Genomic DNA, 21,264 nt, shown 5'->3' with positions numbered 1-21,264 from the left:
GTGACCTGGGACACCTTCAGTTCAGGTGAGTGGGCCGGGGGACCCGGCAATGGAGAAAGCCCAGCCCCACACCTTCTGCCCACCTCCCCGGGTGCCTGCATTGCTTTTAACCATCAAAAGGAGAAAAAATAAAGGGGTGGGGGTGGAAACGGGAAAAAAAAAACCCAAAGCAAAAACCTTCTATAAAACGGCCCCCTCAGCTGAGCTTAGTGCCTGGGAATCCAGCCGGAGGAGAGGCAGCCCGCTGGACACCAGCTGGAGATAGCTTAGAAAACCTTTCGATTTGATCTGGGTTCGGGTGACCCATGTACAGAGGGGAGCAAGAGGGTTAGGTGCGGTCTCCCACCAACACCGCGGGGGCCGAGGACAGGCTGGCCCTTTGCTGCCGCTGGGCCAGCTTGGACTCAGAGGCGGTGACAGCTGCAGGCAGCATGAGGTAGCTCGGACCAGGACAGGCTGGCCCTGCCCCGCAGCCTCCTCCTCCACCAGGTCCTCGTCGCGCTGGGCCAGCTGCCGATTCATGGCGATGAGCTCTGCTGCGAAGGACGTGAGGTCTTTGGCACAGCTGTTCCTCTGCAGGACCATGGGAGTGGGCAGAGTGTTCTCCGGGGCACACCCTTGAACCCAGGGATGTTGCAGGACTTGGGCAGCGCTCAGCCTCTGCTTGGAGTCGCAGACAAGCAGCTTGGAGATGAGGTCTTTGGTGGCGCAGGAGATGTGGGCCCAGTCCTTGTCGGGAAACTCGTACTTGCCCTCCTGGATGCTCTCAAACAGCATGTTCTGGCAGGCAGTGCAGGCCTCGCCGTGGAACCAGCCTCAGTTGCCGCCGCAGCAGCCCACAAAGGGTGGGTAGCCGCTGAGCAGGATGTACAGGATGACGATCAGGCTCCACAGGTCGCAGCACTTGTTGTAGATGTTGGCCTCCTTGCTGAAGACCTCCACCACCTCCGGGGCCATGTACTCCGCCGAGCCGCACAGGGTGAGCAGCTCCGGGGTGGAGATGGGGGAGCAGTCCCTGTTGAGTTTGATGCCGCTGCCCAGGTAGAAGTCACAGATCTTCACGGGGAAGACCCCGTTGGGGTGCTCACAGAGGATGTTTTTCGGCTTTAGGTCCCTGTGGGTGATGCCTTTGTTGTGCAAAAAGTCCAAGGCACTGGCCACGTCCTGCACCACCACACTGGCCTCCAGCTCGTTGAAGTGCCGGCGCTTGTGGTTGTGGCTCAGGATGGAGCCTCCTGCATCTTCTCAAATACCAGGTAGAAGCGGTCCTCCTCCTCGAAGAACTCAATCAGCTCTAGAACGTTCCTGTGTCCCTGGCACTGGTACAGCATCTCCACCTCCCGGAAAACCCTGCTCCGAATGTGGCCTGGCTGCTTCTCAATGATCTTGACAGCGTAATCCTGGCTGGTGATCAGGTTGATGCAGGTCTGCAGGTGGGCATGGGCGCCCTCACCCAGAACATCCTCCCGTAGCCAGTGGATGTCTTCAAACCTGCCCAAGAAGCTGTTGGTGGCCCGGCCGCGCTTCTTCTTCTTGCCCCTCTTCTTGGCGTCCGGGATGTCAATGGGCTGGCTGGCATGTCTGTCCCAGGAGGCACGCCCAGGGGGCTCAGGAAGGGGCCCTGGCTGGCCAGCCCCCACCCTCCTGCAGGCGTGGACCACTGCCATGGCGGCAACCGCGGCTGTCCCGTGCCCTCCTCCCCCTCGGGCCCCTCACCAGGGCGGGCTGAGCAGGGCAGGGCAAAGTCAGAGTCTCCGTGGTGGGCCTGGTCTAGAGAGAACACCAACTCGAAGGGGTTCCGGCCCTTGAACGAACAGTGGAAGCCCTGAATTTCGGCTGGTTTCTTCTGTACCACCTGTCCCGGCCCCGTCAGCGGGGTAGGGGACCGAGGGCCCGGGGGGCAGCCCCAGGGCCAGGGGGCGGGCGGCCAGGCGGGGGGCGGCTGAGGAGGGGACCCAGGGTCGGCGCCTTAGTGCGGCCGCCGCCCCTCGTCTGGCAGCCCAGACACAGCTCCGCGGACCACTCAGGGAAGAGCGCCGCCGCCACCACCGCCAGAGCGGACTCCTCCGCCTGGGTCGCCGCCACTTTTTTATTAAAAAGTGAAGATGCCGTGGCTCAAGCCAGTAATCCCAGCACTTTGGGAGGCCAAGGCAGGTGGATTACCTGAAATCAGGAGTTCGAGACCAGCCTGGCCAACATGGTGATCCCCCCAACTGCATCTCTACTAAAAATACAAAAATTAGCCGGGCTTGGTGGTGCACATCTGTAATCCCAGCTACTCGGGAGGCTGAGGCAGGAGAATCTTGAATCTGGTGAGCTGACATCGCAGCATTGCAAAATAGCCAGGACAACAAAAGCGAAACTCCCATCTCAAAAAAAAAAAAAAAAAAAAAAGGAAGAAATGCCAAATGAGAGTTACAAATATGATGATACTAATTTACATGGAACAACGCATGCTAATAGCCAAGAATGTTACAATGTAATCAAGCTGTGCTATTCATAAGATATGGAGTAGGTTTATTTTTGGAAATATAAAGTGGGAACCAGATGGGGGACACTGAATGAAAGCTTTGAAGTGGGCATCCTCTTCATATAATCCACATGACACAGGTATTGTGTTTGCTGAGAAGTCTAAATTGGAGATCCTTGGTGGGTGAGCAGTCTGGGCTTTGAGGCCACCCAGGCTTTTCAGGGATAGGCCAGGATTTCACTGCTCTAATCTGGGCACTTAGTAAAGTCCCATGAAATGCCTTCCAGGTAATAATGACCCTTACTTCGAAGGTGACTTTGTTCAGAACTAGGCTTAAAGTTCCCTATACTGAGGCCCACACCGTTCCTCTCACTTTTTTGTTAAAATCCCCGTCCTCCTGGGAGAGGCTGCAATAAAGCAACCTTTAGACAGTTGCCTTTGAGGGTGAATTAGTTCATCAGCCCTGTTGCAATCTGGCTGTCTGCTGTTCTCTGTAACACAGAAGCACAGGGCACCAGACATTGGACAAAGAGGCTTGGCTTGGCTTGACTGGGTGGGAAAAGCCACAGACTCAGGGACTGGAAGATCTAGAATCTCATTTCCACTCTATTAGCCCTACAACCTTGCTCAAACTTCATTCCACCTTCTCCACAAGCAAAAATGGAAATAAATGTATCCCTCAAAGGGTAGCAGTTCAATGAGCTATCCTAGACACTGAGTTTATAAGAATAAATCTCCACCCAGGTGCAGTGGCTCATGCCTGTAATCCCAGAGCTTTAGGAGGCTGAGGCGGGAGGATCACATAAGGTCAGGAGTTCGAGACCAGCATGGCCAACATGGTGAAACCCTGTCAATATTAAAATTACAAAAATTAGCAGGGCATGGTGGCAGGCACCTCTAATCCCAGCTACTCGGGAGGTTGAGGCAGGAGAATTGCTTGAAACCGGGAGGCAGAGGTTACATGCTGTGAGCTGAGATCATGCCACTGCACTCCAGCCTGGGTGACAGAGCATGACTCAGTCTCAAAAGAAAAAAAGGAAGTCTTCATTATCTCCTAGGTCTGTCAGGGAAGCAGCCAATTGATAAGTAGACAATTCACACTAAATGGCGGTACCTGTGATGAAAACAATGAAATAGGGGATTTGTAGAGAGGGCTATTGGAATGGAGAAATAATTTCATGGCAAGGAAATATCTCTTTGAAGAAATAAGGTTTGAGCCAAGGGAGAAGAGCAAGGGACACCCTGCAATGTGTGCAAAATGGATGTTGTAGAAAGGTTCTGGGTGGGCAGGTGGGGTGAGGAACAGCGAGGCTGCCCCATCTTACTGGGGGACATGGGGAAGGGCGGTGCAGAGCCCACATCACACAGGGCCTCCTGTATCATGCTAAAGAATGTGCATTTTATTCCAAATGAGCTAGGAAGCTGCTGGAGAGTATTTAATACAGGCAAAAGTATTTTAAAAATAGGTAGAAGTGTTTTGTAAACTTGAAAGCACAAAGGAAAGTACTATTATTATCATCTGTGTATAACAACTTTCTGTCGTAGTTAAAACTGTTCAATTGGCAGCTTAATCTTCCAGTTCCCTCAGTGTAAACTTATAGGAGCAAGATCCTGTGAGACCAGGCATGCGAGGGCTTTGGGACTGCCTCTCAGGCCACGGGCTGCTCAAAGAGAGTGGACAGTCTAGAACTCAGGCAGTGAGCCCAGCCAGAAAGCAGCAGCCCCAGGCAGATGTGGCTTCTCCCATGGCCTTTGTTTCCTCACTTTAGTGGGGCTGGAAGGGCAGAAGCACCTGGTGATTGGTGGATGAATCCCATCAGGTCTTTGAGCTCCTGGGCCATTGCACTGGTGTTGCCTTTGTCAGAGAACACACTGTCTCTTTTGGGGGTTTTTACTCGAATTTGATTTTTCTCTGACTTACCCAGACCATGCATTATCGTTAGTTTGCAATCAATTTGCAATTGTTCATTTCTTTTTCCTTTAATGGTCTAATTAAGGCTGAATTTCCCCACTTGACTGGCAGTTCTGAGTCTAGGGCCAAGCTTGAATGTGCTTACCTTTGCAGTCAAGCAGGAGAAGCTGAATTATGCTACAACCACAAGCACCTCCCAGTATCAGTGGCTTAAAGCAACAAAAGTTTACTCTTTGCTCAAGCTTCTTGTGTCCATCATAGGCGGGCAGAAGAGCTCTGCTCAGGGTAATCAATCGGGCACCCAGGCTGATGGACCCGCCTCCTTCTTAGGCAGCTTCTCAATACAGTGCTTCAGAGCTCACTGTAGGAGGGGTGGAGTGTTGAGACCAGCATTGAACTGCTTTGGACTGGAAGTGACACCTGCCACTCCTGCTCACACCTCCTTGGCCAGAACCAGTCACGTGGCCATGCCAAATGTCAAAGCCTGGTGGTATCTAACACCCAGTACTGAAGGATGCAGTGCATAATTTTGGAAGTGTTGCAAACCGATCTAAGTCAATTTGACCATTCACCAGTTACAAGTTTCTTTTGGTACATATCAGAGGGGACATTGGGGAGGGGGAGGCTGTGTATTTCTCCCTCCACAGCTTCACTTCTGGGTAGTAGGGTATAAGGAAAATGAGCCTTAGATTGAATTTTGCTACATGTATGACATTTGTTAGCAAATGAGCAGGGGGCGGGATATCACCTAATAATAAGCAGACACAAATGGTTATGAGTGCCTATACAATTAGTGAAGTCCTAGCTCTCTGTCATGAGAAATATTTTCTGGAAAGGTTCACTCCACAGTGGATGCTGCATATTCTCATGGAAAATTTAACTGACCTTACAGTACAACCAGGTGGCAGAGTCCAGGCTGGAAAGGCACCATACCAGACAGAGAGGACCTCAGTGCCTGTAAAGTCTGTCTGTCCTACCTCAGTTCTTGAGCAACACTCATTTCACCAAAGAAAAATGATCCCCCACATCCTTTATTTTAGATAACAAACTGAATATTTGAAGACCCTGTGGACATGGATTCCTAATAAAGGTCCTTTGAATTTTAACTACTCCTTCTGAATGTAGATAAAATTAATTCACATATAATGGATAGACAACATGTGGTATATCCATACAATGGAATACCATACAGGAATGAAAAGGAATGAATCACAGATATAAGCAACCACATGGATGAAACTCAAAAACAACACTCTTCACTGAAACAGGCCAGACATAAGAAACTACTCCGTTTAGATGGAAAAATTAAATCTATAGAGATAGAAAGAAAATTAGGGTTACCTGGGACGGGGGGAGGGATTATAGTAAATATGCATGAGTGATATTATTGGAGGGATAAAAATGTTCCCAAATTGATTTACTGTGATGATGTGCAACTTTGTAGATTTACTAAAACGTCATTGAATTGTGCACTTGAAATGAATGAATGATATGTAAAATGTGCCTCAATGCCATTATTTATAAAATACAAAAATTAACATATATATGCATTACACTACTTATAATGCATTTAAAAATACATTACAGACGTAGCACAAATAAAGTTTCTTTCCACAGGAAGTTTAGACATTTTTACCTACCTTTTGTGCTTTTTCTTCTGAGATAACATCTCAAATTCCTAGACTCAAGCAACCCTCCCACCCTGGCCTTCCAAAGTGCTTCGATTACAGGTGTGAGCCACTGCATCCAGCCTTCTATTTGAGTTTTTAAAATAATAAATGTATTCAATCCCAATACAAGAGAAGCTTGGGAATTTCCTCAAAAGGCCTCTAAACAAAGCAGCTATAAAATACAACTTGAAGCTGAGATTTTACATGTGTTATCTTCTCCTGTCTACACATATACAACAGGGAAGCGGGGTTAGGAAGCAAAAAAAAAGAAAAAAAAGAAAAAGAAAGAAAGAAAAGAAAAATGCTATGGAAGGCCTTGGATATTAAGTTTCAAGTCAGTTCTTCAGCCCTGATTCCTTCAACTGCAAAATGGGGATAACATTGGCTCACTGTAGGGCATCAGCACCTGGGCTCATGGCAGAAGCTGATATTCCCCAGGCTTTCTGCAGAAAGGTGTTGGTTATGTGTCATGACAGAGTCAGTTCCTCAGCAGACTATCTGGGATGCATTGAGGGGATATAGTGGTGCTTCTCAAAGTGGAGATCATGCTAAAACAAAGATTCTGATTGAGGACATCCCAGCGGTGCTGGTGCTGCTGGGCCATGCCCCGACTTTGAGTTGCAAAAAGAAATAGCAACCTTCATCCAAGAGGACTTTAAACTTCCTGTCACTCTCAATCAACCATGTCTGCTGCTCTTTGGAATTGCTTGGGAAGCACAGATGCCTGGCTTTGCCAATAGGCCTACTGAATTATTATCTCCCAGGTGGGGCCGTGAAATCTGAGATTTCTCAAAGCTTCTTTAGGGCTGGGAGACACTGGTTAAGAGAATCCTGTAAAAGCCAAAGGAAGACCTTGGATTTGGAGAGGTCTTTCAAGCCCCTCCTTGAGTCCCTTTTCTGCCACTGTGTGGCCTCAGGGTGAGATTATTTTCCCCCTCTGGGCCTCAGTTTCCCCATCTTGACAAGATGGGGTAGAAGAGGTGTCCTCCACCTATCTCCGGTCCAGCATTTCCGTTCTGAGACTCTGTGAGCCCTGGCTTTCCTGGCCTGCTCCCCATCTCCAATTGGCCATGGCATTTCTGTGACTCAGTGGGGCAGGCCCAGCAGCCAGGAGGCAGGGAGCTGAGGGCGGGGTGCCAGGTTTTCCGCCCCGCTGCCACTGGAGCCCGGCGCCCTGCTCAGGCTATTGTACTCATGGGAGGTCTTAGCTGGCGAGGCCGCCAGCCTGACTGCTCAGGCGCCAGGGCTGTTTCATTATTTCATCAAAGTTCATTATGCTGGGGAGGAGACCAGTAATAAAACCTGATTACAAGTGTCTCCAATGAGCACTTAAAGACATAATTCGGGGTGTATATTCTGCTGCATCCCTGCTTGTGGTCACATAACGCTAGGAGATTTGCACCTCTGATAGATATATGCCCGTCTTTGTGTTAATTGAAGAGGAAAAAAAAAACACCCAAAGAACTTGATTTAATTTGTCTCTGGACTGAGTTTGTTGTTTTATATGGAGGCATGATTTGCCATTTTTGAAAACACACAGTTAATTATGTGTGTAAAAGGCAGGTACAGTGACACAGGAGACACAGAGGGACTGAATGGCAGCCAAGCATATCAGATATCAATGGCAAAGCACTTGGGGAGAAATAGCTTTTCTTTTTCTTTCTTTTCTCTGTCCCCTCCCCATCCCACCTCTCATCTTTGTGAAATAGCAGCTGGCGATGAATGCTGGGAAGGTAAGAGATGATACTTTACATGCCAGAGCTAACACAAAAGAGTCTTCTGCCCTGTCCCAGGTCACTCATCTGGAGGGATTGCCAGGGTGCTAGGGCAGTGTTGTCCTCTGATCCTCTGAGGATTAAAGCCTTGATTGACACTGATTAGTGGGTTTGAGTCCATTGCTCAGCATGTAGAATGGAGATCTGTGGATTGTAATTTTTTTTTTTTGGCTGAGCACAGGGTATTCATTGATGGTGTATGACAAGGTGGGACTCCCTAGGACCCTCCCTCTTCAGGGGGCTCTGCATGGAAACTGTGAGGAGGGGAGATACTTAATATGGTGGTACTGAGTGTGGCAGATACTTCCCAGCAGTGAGAGCCTCTCTCTAACTCTTGTGCTCTCACTGGGGCTCGTGGTCAGGGCATCTTACTCCTTGGAGGCCATGTGGGCCGTGAGGTCCACCACCCTGTTGCTGTGGCCAAATTCACTGTCATACCAGGAAATGAGCTTGACAAAGTGGTCATTGAGGGCAATGCCAGCCCCAGCATTGAACGTGGAGAGTGGGTGTTGTGTTGCTATTGAAGTTGGAGGAGACAACCTGGTGCTCAGTACAGCCCAGGATGCCCTTGAAGGGGCCTCCGATGCCTGTTTCACCACCTTCTTGATGTCACTGCATTTGGGAGGTTTTTTTAGATGGCAGGTCAGGTCCACAACCGACACATTGGCAGTGGGGACACAGAACGCCATGCCAGTGAGCTTCCTGTTTAACACAGGGATGATCTTGCCCACAACTTTGGCAGCACCAGTAGAGGCAGGGATTGTGTTCTGGAGAGCCCTGTGGCCGTTATGCCTGTTTCCCAGAGGGGCCATCCACGGTCTTCTGGGTGGCAGTGATGGCGTGGACTGTGGTCATGAGTCCTTCTATGATACCAAAGTTGTCATGGATGACCTTGGCCAGGGGCACGAAGCAGTTGGTGGTACAGGAGGTATTGCTGATGATCTTGAGGCTGTTGTCATAATTCTCATGGTTCATGCCCATCACGAACATGGGGGCATCAGCAGAGGGGGCAGAGATGATGACCCTTTTGGCTCCTCCCTGTAAGAGCCCCAGCCTTCTCCATGGTGGTGAAGACACCAGTGGACTCTACCTCGTACTCAGCACCAGCATCGCCCCACTTGATTTTGGAGGGATCTCGCTCCTGGAAGATGGTGATGATGAGCTACTGATGGCAAGCTTTCCGTTCTCAGCCTTGGCAGTGCCATGGAATTTGCCATGGGTGGAATCATACTGGAACATGAAGACCATGTAGTTGAGGTCAATAAAGGGATCTCTGATGGTGACAATATCCACTTTATCGGAGTTAAAAGCAGCCCTGGTGACCAGGCGTCAGTACGACCAAATTCATTGACTCCAGCTGGCGATGCACGAGAAGCTATGGCTGTCTGTCAAACAGAAGGAGCAGAGAGCTCCTGTGGATTATTCCTGTGGGTGTATTGGGCAGAATTTTCCTGATCTGTGACTGTGTGAGTCCAGACAGGCTACATCTCTCTCTAGGTCTCAGTGCTGCATCTAGGGCCATCCCTAGGCTCTGGCCCTGGACAGCATGGGGCATGGCCCAGGCGAGGGCTTGAAGCAGCGCGTCAGCTCTGGCTTCAGCCCTGACTCCCCCAGTGCCCAGAGGTCAGGCCCTTCCCTTTGGTGGGTCATGTAAAATCCCCACATGTACTACATTTCTCATCAAATGGAAAGGCTGGACTAGACAGTGCCACTCAAATTTGCCTAATTTTAAAATTCATCTCAGAAACTTGTTAAAAACTGATTTCTCCAGGATTACACTGAGAATTTCAGGTTAAAATCTCCCAGGAGAGGCCATGGAATTAGTGCTCAATAAATCTTCTAGGTGATCCATGGCATTCTTTAACAGTCTTTTAGATATGAGACATTCATATCATAGATCTCTGACAGAGAGACATTTCCATCCACCTTGCCCGCCCCCCAGCCTCTTGGTTTCCATCCCCAGTCACAAAATTAGTGGTTCCATGTGTGTATTCTTCCAGTGAAATCTGTGATCTACAGGCCGGTATGTATATATGTATATATTTTTAAATCCTCTCCTCTTTTTTTATGTAAATGATACCTACTATGCATGCCAACTGTGTTTTGCCTTTTCTTCTATTCAATACATCTTGGAGATCTTTTCATATCAGTGAATAAAGGCAGTGACTGGCTAGAGTCAACAGAGATGTATCTCTTCTCAAGTCCAAATTCAGTGACCTCATGTTGGTTGCTTTAAGTTGACCATGGTGGAAGTATTTAAACCATAAGCAAATGCTGCAGTCAGAGAGAACCCCACCCCGGCTTCCCGGCTAGAGAGGTGTATGTTAAACATTTACCAGCACACCATTAGATAAAGTGCTCTCTTTTATTTTATATTTTATTGTCTTCTATTTCATTTCATTTCATTTCATGGTTGTGGCAAGAATACTTAACAAGAGATTTACCCTCTTTACAATGTCTTAATGGCTGTGTAGTAACCTATTGTATAGATGAACGATAGTTTATTTAATCAATCCCCTGTTGATGGACGTTCAGATTGTTTCTGATCTTCTGCCAATGCAAACAATGTTCAAAGAAGCAGTTTTGTACCTACATCACTTCACATTGTACATGATTAAGAAACATTCCTAGAAGTGGCCTGACTGGGTCAAAAGTCTGTGCCTTCGTGGTTTTGAGTGGTATTGCCACATTGCCTCGAAGAGGCCGGAATAGTGCCCATTCCACCAGCAACAGATGAGATACACCTCTGCCCTCACACCCTCCACGTTATCAGCTTTTAGCTATCTCCACCAAGCTAATGTGCATTTCCTCATGACAATGAGGCTGAGCAATTTTTCACATATCCAACAGCAATTTGTAACTCCTTTTCTGTGTGACTCGGTGATCCTTTTGATTAGGAAAGTTTGGGAAAGTCAGACTAATCTAATCTTGGTTTTTCACCCTTTATAAGGCTTTACACCCTAAGGCCTGGAGATGTGTAAGGAGTTAACCAAGACCTCCCTCTCCCATGAGTGATGGCAGAGAAAGGATTAAAACTAGGAACTGTGGCTCCTCAAAATTAAATGGTGTGCTAGGTAAATGAGTCAACAATTGTTGACAAATTCTAAGTGAAGTAACTCAAGAATGGAAAACCAAACGTTCCATGTTCTTGCTCATAAGTGAGAGCTACGCTATGAGGATGCAAAAGCATAAGAATAACACAGTGGATTTTGGGGACCAAGGGGGAAAGCGTAGAAAGGGGACGAGGGACAAAGACCACAAATAGGGTGTAGTGTATACTTCCCGGGTGATAGGTGCCCCAAAATGTCACAACTCACCACTAAAGAACTTACTCATGTAACTAATACCACCTGTTCCCCTATAACCCATGGAAATAAAAAATAAAATAAAATAAAAAGGGGAAAAAATAAGACCACAAGCAATTGTAATAACCAGCAAAAGAACATAGGTGAGGAGTTGAAAAGCTGATAAAGTCACTTGCTGAAGATTTCTTTTCCCTTCAGAAAGCATAACATTCAAGGAGTTACCGCTTTATCATAGTGGCAACTTTAGTCTCAGTCGCATAAACCTAAAGCTGGCATAAGATGATGTGGATTAGAAGCCTGCCTCAGCTGTGAACCCTGAGCCTGTCCCTTAACTCTCATGAGCTTCAACTTCCTTATTAGCAAATGAGGCGTAACAGTCCTTTCTTTGTAGAGGTCACATAGAAATTAGATAAGATAATGTGTCCGAAAGCACAGTGTGAACTGAAGAGCAGTGTGGAGGTCTAAGAGCTTATTACAATAGTGATGTGCTCCCCTTCATTGCCCTGCCTTAGTTCCAGCCACCACTTTTTTTTTTTTTTTGACAGTCTTGCTCTGTCACCCAGGCTGGGATGCAGTGGCGTGATCTTGGCTCACTGCAACCTGTGCCTCGCAGCTTCAAGCGATTCTCCTGCCTCAGCTTCCTGAGTTACTGGGATTATAGGCGCCCACCACCATGCCCAGCTAATTTTTGTTCTTTTAGTAGAGATGAGGTTTTACCATGTTGATCAGGCTGGTCTCGAACTCCTGACCTCAGGTGATCTGCCTGCCTTGGCCTCCCAAAATGCTGTGATTATAGGCGTGAGCCACCATGCCAAGCCACACTGTTGTTCTTGTCTTGATTTTTGCAATAGCCTCTTCCTGTTGTGTTTTTTTTTTTTTGTTTTTTTTTTTTTACTTCCACTTTTGTTCCTTTCCAATTCAATTTCTCCATTTCACCCAAAAGGATCTTATCACATCACCTTCTTCAGAAGCCTCTGTGGCCTTCTGGAAAGGCTGTTCTACCTGGACCTGCTGCCCTTGCCTGCCTGGTGCTTATTGACCCCCAACTTCCCTCTTGCTGCATGGGAGGCCTGACCTCAGTTGCTTTAGACCTTGTACACGTGCTTCTGTTTGCCTCCAACACTTCCCCTCCCTCCCTGAGGACAAGGACTGCGTCCTGTGACTGCAGTATCCTCCATAGCCTAGCACTGGGTCTGGCAGTTGGTAAACGCAAAGAATCATTCATTCAGTGAATGAACCTAATCCTTAAGGAGCATTCACTTGATGGCAAGCCCAGGGCTCAGGGCATTCAGATGCATTGTCTCATGTATAGATATGTCTACTGTTATACCTATTTTTATCACAACTTTACAGTAAGTAAACACATAATTAAATACTTTTTTGGCCCTAAAGGGAACAAGGCCTTTTGCATTTCATTTTATAGAATTCTACATGTCCATAATACTTTCCTTGTTGCTGAAGAAAATTTTATGATTTTTAAAAATGGTTTCTTACCTTTTTATGACCGTAAGCATGAATACACCCACTGTCCTTTATTTTCCCCTTGGGGAGAAGAGATGGGCTGTGCCTCAGACCTAATGTATCTCTGTCCATCCAGTACCATAATCCTACCAAAATCTACCAGGAACCCATAAAAACTTCACAGGAAAGCCTCAGAACCCTGTTGATTGATTCAGAGGAGGTGGCTCCCAATTTCACTGCTTCTCTCCCCAGCCAGGTGACTTACAAGACTCGTTGTACCTGGATGACTTCCAGGTCTATCATATGAGTGTTTTAGTAGGACAATGAGATCATTTTCAAAAGGTTCTTTCTATATTTTCCATGATCATCCCAAAGCACCCCACTCAGACACAAGCCCATCTAATACGCCTTGGGGGAGGAAAAGTTGGTATCTGTGAACTTAAAACAACATTAGACTTGCACATTAATCTAAGCACCACCATTTACTGCCTGTGTGAACTTGAGAAGTGATTTTATCTCTCTGTGCCTCACTTCCCTCACCTATAAAACAGAATAAATTTTGACCCTTGCGGGTGCTGTGAAAGTTGGGTGGATCAAAGGTGCCAAGTATCTAACATCATGCCAGAGGCAGATATCAGGTATCAGGCACCAAGTACCAGCACCAGGGACATGAGCTCAGGTGTCTTCATGTACCTTATGACTTCTGGCAAGGATGGGGAGATGGTTTTGCCCAAGGGCCAACTCCGATGGGGTGAAGAGTCTACTGGAAACATTCTGTCAAGTTTTCTGGGACCACATTTGGTCTCACAAGGAAGAAGGGCTGTGATATCTATGTCATGGTGGATGGGAGGATGAGCATCTTGGCTTTCTTGGGAGTGTTTGCTGAGTCCATCCCAGCCCTGACTTCAAAATGTCACCCTTTGGAGACCTTTAAATATCTTTAGAGAAAACATTCGCCCCCTATTTGAATTACCTTCGGAGTATGGGAGGAAAGAGAGCCACCTCTTAGGAAAAAGAATGTTCCTTAATCAAGATCAGAGAAGTAAAGCAGGGAGAGTGATGGGTAAGAGAGACTGGATATCAGGAGAGCTCAAGGCATCACTGCTGGGACCAGAATGAACGCAGTCTGAGAACCCAGAAGAATGCATCTACTGGTGGAGGCGCGTCCATGGTGGAGGTGGCTCTGCATGAGACTCACGGGTACTGCCTCCATGGTCACTGTGTCCCACCTGATGCAGAGGTAGACCCAGGAGGGCCTGTTGTTTGGTGGGCCCTCAATGTACCTTTAGTTTTACTCAATGTAAATGTTTAGTTTTACATTGAGTAAAACTAAACCTCTATCACAATTTTCTTCCCATCTTGAGTTGAGCAAATACTTGGGAGCTTTTTCTGCTACTATTTTCCCGTGAGATTGTAAACTACAAATTCAGAGGGATGGAAGTGAAAGGTTTCTGATTCATTTACAGTTGGGTCAGCAAAATGGGCATTGGCTGGGAGGAGACCGCCCAGGAAGTTATATAAGCTTCCTCACAGAACCACGAATCCTTGTTCCAGCCAAGCTTAACAAAATCAGCAGGGGACTGTGCTTTGATTCTAAAAAGCTAGAGCAGAAATGGGGCTTGGGTTATTCCCTTTCCTCCCCATCACTTTTTCTGGTATTAATTACGCAAATCTCACCCCTACCTCCCTGCACTCCGGAAACAGAAATTCTAATTCACAGTAACTGAAGGAGGACCACAATCTATATTCCAATGTGCCTTATCTCAGTAATTTCAGAAGAGAAGCTAAAAAAAAAAAAAAAAAGAGAGAGATTCAGAACAACTATTTGTCTAGTAAACAGCATCTACCACCCCCTTCGTTTCCTGCAAAGAAAGCTCTGTTGCAGCTAATCCATGCTGGCTCCACACAGAACACATCATTTTTATCAGCCTCATAAATCGCCTTTCCAGATTACACAAAAATATACATTGCCCGACTGTAATTATTCCAGACCCCCCTTCTCCCTTTTCATTTTGATCCCAGGTAAACCCAGTCATTACCCATATCAGTATGGCTTCCCAAAACGTCAAGATTAAAATGGACCAGGGAGACTTACGCAAGACTGAGTCAGCCGAGCAATTTGAACCAATAAATATCAAAGTCCTGTCTAAGCAGAGAACAATTCATTTGATACCACATCTGTCAACAGGCCTGTGGAGGATTTTCCTTCCTGGGGCCCCACCCTGGTGGCCCTGCTTGCCTTCTTCCTGGTGCTGTAGAGGAGCTGGGTTTGGTCTCGCTGGAGCATGGTGCTTGGCGCCCAAGACTTGGTGCCCAGACTTGGAGCGTTTAGAGGTTCAGCTGCTTGTCCTCCAGCTGCTATCAAAATGCACTGCTCCAGTGCCTCAGCTGGGCAAGTGTACTCTGCAATTAGCAATTCTTTTTTATTGGTTGATGCGGGCTTCTGGCCAAGAGGAGTTGGGATTGAATCAATATTCCCTTTATTATGTCATCGCGGGCAAATGAATTATGAAAACAAAAGCTCAATATGAAGCTGCCAATGCTAATTATTGGGTAGGATGCGGAGGCACAATAAACAAAGGGTACTCTGTGTGGGCGGGAGGAGTGAGAGCTGCCTCCTAGCTGGTTCTGGGGGCTGCAAAGCCCATCTTTCCCTGTCCCCTCAAACCCTAGTCTCCCAGACGGAAGTCAGAAAGGATCTAGCTTGGTCCCCATGAGTCTAGCAATCTTGGATGCCAGTGTTTCAACCAACACAACCCAATTTAAAGAAGCATTTATTGAGCACCTACTGGATACCAGGCATTGTGTTTTTCATAAACTGCCACCATCATTTATTTATTGCCATCTCCAGAGTCTGATGGTAAAGAGGGTATGGCTTTAGAAACAGACACACCTGTCTTTGGATCCCAGCTCAGATGGTATTTACTAGAGAAGCTTGGCCTCTCTTGAGCCTCAGTTTTCTCATCCATAAAATGAAAATAATAATATGCATGTCACAGAGCCCCAGGATAATTAACTGAGAACATATGTGCCAAATGGCTGGCACAAAGTAGTCAATAAATGTTAGCAATTCTCCTTGTTCTCCTCTTCCTCTTCCTTCTCATCCTCCTCTTTTTCCTTACCCAACTTCTTCTCCTCTTACTTCTTCACCTTATCATCATCATCATCATTCAGTGAGTTTCCCTAGTACTCAGAGCAGGGCTCACTTACACATTGTTAATTGATTTTATGAATGAGTGAATGAGAGGAGAGAAGGAAGGAGATCACGCTTGGCAATGTGGAGGTGATAAAAGATATTCACATCAGGGTCTCGGACTCCAGAGCTGACAGTTTAATGAGGAGACAGACATATGTCAAGTTAACTGTCACAGAATATGAGGAAAGGACACGCCACATTATAATGGTGAACACCACCTCTGTCCACCTCCCTTCTCTCTCTTGGAGAATCAAGTTGGAAGAATCAAACATGCCCTTTGTGAGAACATCCTTGCTTTCTCCTTGAGTGAAGAAATGAAGTGGCATCTCAAGCCCAGTTGTGTTCTTCCAGTCAAGTCATGGGTGGTGAGAGGTGGGCTGGTCAGGGGTACACGTGGTAGGAAAGGGTGGAGTGGAGTGGGAATAGACAGCCTCCAGCCCCCAAAGCTCATGCTCTTTCTGTGTCTCCCCAGGAGCCTCTGTAGGGTTCAGTCCCATGCTTGGCACTGCCCTGGGTCCAGCAACAAGTGCCCAATCAGTCTTTGCTAAATGAAGAAGAGTAGTGGTAATAACAAATTTTTATGCCATGAGTAACAGCTTTCAAATAATCTCCCTTTCACAGAGTCACAGGAAGCATCTGTTGTGGGGATTATTATATTACCATCTCACTTTTAAAGGAACACCTGAGGCTCTGTGAGGGGAAGTGAAGAGACAGTTTTCACACAACTACTCAGGGCTACTCAGGGCCACTCACTAGATCTAGTCTTTCCCATCACACCAGGCCTTCTGGAATAAATAGGGAAGCCAGCCCTCTACCTCCTGCTTAGGGGACAACTCCAGACACATGCTGGATCCCGAGTCCCTGGCTTTTTTAGGAAGGTGAATGCTCCCCAGCTGAGTTTTGTGGGACTCTTATCCTGACAGGCAGATGAATCAGTCTTAGTTATTAGTTAAATGGAGGCAAAGGGCTTTGACTTCCCTTTCACATTCTGGCATTGTGTGGCTCCAAGCCATGGGAGTAGGTAATCTCTCTGAATCCCAGGTTGGAACCATTCCCATGATAAAGGGCTTCTGAAGGTGATGGAATCAGACCATGGGAGAATCACACTTTCAAAAATAAATAAACTGGACTTCATCAGAATTAAAACCCTTTGTGCACTGAGGAAAGAGAACTGGAGAAGCCTCATTTTCTGTTTTTCTACTGAAGAAATACATGGCTGTGTAATCGGTGTAGTTGGTACTCAAATGGGCCCCACACTTGGAGTTTAATGCTCATGGTCATTGTGCTGCAACTTTTAGTAGCTTTGTCTTTGATTTTGTGTTTTGTAAGTGAAGTCTGATGGGACAAGGAAGACTTGAAGACTTGGAGCCTCAGCTCCCACCTGGTTCCACCTCCTGTTTCCTCCTTGCCTACCTGGGATGAGTCCTCAGCGTCCGCTTCTCTGTCTCTACCGAGTGACCACTGCCATCCTCTGACTCTGGCAGGAGCCTAGGTACAGAAGCAGGGAGGGTTGCAGTTGTGGAGACACGGTCCTGGCATCTGTAGGGTCTTTACTCACATCATGAGTATCCACATGCCCAAGGGAATGTGGCATTAAATAACAAACTCAAAACACCATGGCAAGTCAAGAGAGAGATGGTGGAAGAAAGAAAATAAGCTTTCCCCCTATTATTTGAACAAGGGCCCTGAGTTTTTATTTTGAACTTGGTCCTGCAAATTATGGAACTAGCTCTGGTAAGACATCAGCAGGACTGGACAGAAATGGAGACTGTGGTTGTTCTAAATCATCATCATTATATAGCCCAAGAATGGCTGCTAGAGGGACAGCCCAGTGGCTGCCAGCAGACTATGGAATCAGCCTCTGCTCCTACCTGCTGTGTGAACTTGGACAAGTTATTTTGCCTCTCTGATAATTTGTTTTCTTTTTCTTTTTTGAGATACAGTCTCGCTCTGTCTCCCAGGCTGGAGTGCAATGGTGCCATCTTGGTCCATTGCAACCTCCACCTCCCAGGATCAAGTGACTCTCCCGCCTTGGCCTCCCAAGGAGCTGGGATTACAGGTGCATGCCACTATGTCCAGATAATTTTTGTATTTTTTTTTTTTAATAGAGACGGGGTTTCACCATGTTGGCCAGGCTGGTCTCAAACTCCAGACTTCAGGTGATCCACCCACCTCAGCCTCCCAAAGTGCTGGGATTACAAGCATGAGTCACCGTGTCTGTCCTGTTTTCTTATCTGCAAAGTAATAATGGGGTTGTCAGGAGGACATAATGAGAGTGTGCGAGTAAGAGCTCTTGGCAATGTGCCTTACACAGAGCCAGTGCTAAATAGGTGCTAATTGTCATTGTTTCATCATTGTCATTGTCATGGATGTTATTGTCATGAGTTCTGCTTCTGCCAGCTGTGTGACCTCAGATACATTATCACCACTTGCAAACACATGACATCACACATATTATGCTCCAGAGTCTCTAAAAATAACAGTATCCTCACAGATTTGGTTAATTGATGTTCGACAAGGGTACCAAGACCACACAATGGGGGAAAAGACAGTCTCTTCAAAAAATGAGGCTTTAAAAATTGGATATCCACATACAAAAGAATAAAGTTGTATACCTCATACCATATACAACATTCACTTCAGAATGAATCAAAGACCCAAACGTAAGAGCTAAAGCTCTTAAGAAAGAAGATAGGAGAATATCTTCATGATATTGGATTTGGCAATGATTTCTTAGATATGATGAAAAGCACAGGCAACAAAAGAAAAAAAATAGATAAACTGTACTTCATCAGAATTAAAACCTTTTGTGCATCAGAAGACACTAGCAAGAGAGGAGAAAGACAATTCACAGAAAGGGAAAAAATACTTGCAAATTATATTTGTAATTGATAATTGATATAGGAGTTATAGGAATTCTCTACATATTTTGGATATTATCAAATTATTAAGTAATATCAGAATAACAAGTAATCTAATAATCTCAAAAATAAGTAGAGAACTCCTATAACTCCAAAGCATAAAAACAAACAATCCAATTCAAAAGTATGCAAAGGACTCAAATAGACATTTTCAAAAGAAGATATTCAGATGAGCAATAAGCATATTGTATTAGTCCATTTTCAAGCTGCTGATAAAGACATACCCAAGACTAGGAAGAAAAAATAGGTTTAATAAACTCACAGTTTCAAGTGGCTTGGGAGGTCTCACAATCATGGCAGAAGGTGAAAGGCACTTCTTTTTATTTTAAATATATGTTTTATTGCGTTTTAGGTTTGGGGGTACATGTGAAGAACATGCAAAGTTGTTGCATAGGTACATACATGGCAATGTGGTTTGCTGCCTTCCTTCCCATCACTTATGTCTGGCATTTCTCCCCATGTTATCCCTCCCCAACTCCCCACCTCCTGCTGTCCGTCCTCTAGTTCCCCTCCACAGACCTCAGTGTGTGATGCTCCCTTCCCTGTGCCCATGTGTTCTCATTGTTCAACACCTGCCTATGAGTGAGTACATGCGGTGTTTGATTTTCTGTTCTTGTGTCAGTTTGCTGAGAATGATGGTTTCCAGGTTTATCCATGTCCCTACAAAGGACATTAACTCATCATTTTTTATGGCTGCATAGTATTCCATGGTGTATATGTGCCACATTTTCCCTGCCCAGTCTGTCATCGATGGATATTTGGGTTGGTTCCAAGTCTTTACTATTGTAAACAATGCTGCAATAAACATATGTGTGCATATATCCTTATAATAGAATGATTTATAATCCTTTGGATATATACCCAGTAATGGGATTGCTGGGTCAGATGGAATTCCTATTTCTAGGTCCTTGAGGAATCACCACACTGTCTTGCACAATGGTTGAACTAATTTACACTCCCACCAACAGTGTAAAATTGTTCCTTTTTCTCCACATCCTCTCCAGCATCTGTTGTCTCCAGATTTTTTAAATGATCACCATTCTAACTGGCGTGATATGGTATGTCCATGTGGTTTTGATTTGCATTTCTCTAATGACCAGCAATGATGAGCATTTTCATGTGTTTGTTGTCTTCATATATGTCTTCTTTCGTAAAGTGTCTGTTCATATCCTTCACCCACTTTTGAATGGGCTTGTTTGTTTTTTTCTTGTAAATCTGTTTTAGTTCTTTGTAAATTCTGGATATTAGCCCTTTGTCAGACGGGTAGATTGCAAAATTTTTTTCCCATTCTGTTGGTTACCGATTCACTCTAATGATTGTTTCTTTTGCTGTGCAGAAGCTCTGTAGTTTGATTAGGTCCCATTTGTCTATTTTGGCTTTTGTTGCCAATGCTTTTAGTGTTTTAGTCATGAAGTTCTTGCCTACTCCTATGTCCTGAATGGTTTTGCCTAGGTTTTCTTTTAGGGTTTTTATGGTGTTAGGTCTCATGTTTAAGTCTTTAATCCATCTGGAGTTAATTTTAGTTACCTGGCAGTGGCAAGAAAGAATGAGAGAGACATGAAAGTGGAAACCCCTCACAAAACAATCAGCTCTCATGAGACTTATTCACTATCATGAGAACAGCAGGGGGGAAACTGTCCCCATGATTTGATTATCTCCCAATCAGTCTCTCCCACAGCATGTGGGAATTATGGGAATAGAAGTCAAGATGAGATTTGGGTGGGGACACAGAGCCAAACCATATCTTTCTGCCCTGTGGCCCCTCCCAAATCTCATGCCCTCACATTTCAAAACACAGTCATGCCTTCTCCCAATGTCTTAACTCATTTTAGCATTAACTTATCCCCCAGTGTCTCAACTCATTTTAGCATTGACTCAAAAGTACACAGTTCAAAGTCTCATCTGAGACAAGTCCCTTTCACCTATGAGCCTGTAAAATCAAAAGCAAGTTAGTTACTTCCTAGATACAATGGGAGTACAGGCATTGGGAAAATACAGTGGTTTTAAATAGGAGAAACTGACCAAAACAAAGGGGCTACAGGCCACATGCAAGTCCAAAATCCAGCAGGGCAGTCATATCTTAAAGCTCCAAAATGATCTCTTTGTCTCCATGCCTCACATCCAGGTTATACTGATGCAAGAGCTGAGTTCCCATGGCCTTGGGCAGCTCTGCCCCTGTGGCTTTGCAGGGTAGAACCTCCCTCCTGGCTGCTTTCACAGGCTGGCTTTGAGTGTCTGTGGCTTTTCCAGGTGAATGATGCAAGCTGTTGGTGGATCTACCATTCTGGAGTCAGGAGGATGGTGGCCCTCTTCTCACACCTCCACTAAGTGGTGCCCCAGTAGGGACTCTGTGTGGGGGCTCTGACCCCATGTTTCCCTTCCACACTGCCCTAGAAGAGGTTCTCCATGAGGGCCCTGCCCCTGCAGCAAACTTCTGCCTGGGCATCCAGGCATTTCCATACATCCTCTGAAATCCAGTTGGAGGTTTCCAAACCCCAATTCTTGACTTCTGTGTACTCACAGGCTCAACGCCACATGGAGCTGCCAAGGCTTG

At 46.1% G+C, this 21,264-nt stretch overlaps 2 pseudogenes across 1 annotated transcript; both read right to left on the bottom strand.

The window, feature by feature from the left end:
• Nucleotides 1-328: 328 nt before the first annotated feature.
• LOC100409923 (MAP kinase-interacting serine/threonine-protein kinase 2 pseudogene) lies at nt 329-1,378 on the bottom strand (annotated as a pseudogene).
• A 3,060-nt stretch (nt 1,379-4,438) lies between these two features.
• On the bottom strand, nt 4,439-14,880 carry LOC100410280 (glyceraldehyde-3-phosphate dehydrogenase pseudogene; annotated as a pseudogene). The gene is made up of 2 exons (XR_013532721.1): nt 14,767-14,880; nt 4,439-9,212 (listed from the first exon to the last, which is right to left on the bottom strand). The product of XR_013532721.1 is annotated as a glyceraldehyde-3-phosphate dehydrogenase pseudogene (transcript).
• Between the last annotated feature and the right edge of the window lie 6,384 nt (nt 14,881-21,264).

Source organism: Callithrix jacchus, chromosome 2, assembly GCF_049354715.1.
Source record: "Callithrix jacchus isolate 240 chromosome 2, calJac240_pri, whole genome shotgun sequence".
Lineage (NCBI taxonomy): Eukaryota > Metazoa > Chordata > Mammalia > Primates > Cebidae > Callithrix > Callithrix jacchus.
Note: the sequence above shows the minus strand (reverse complement) of the source record. Positions and strands in the feature narration are given on the sequence as shown.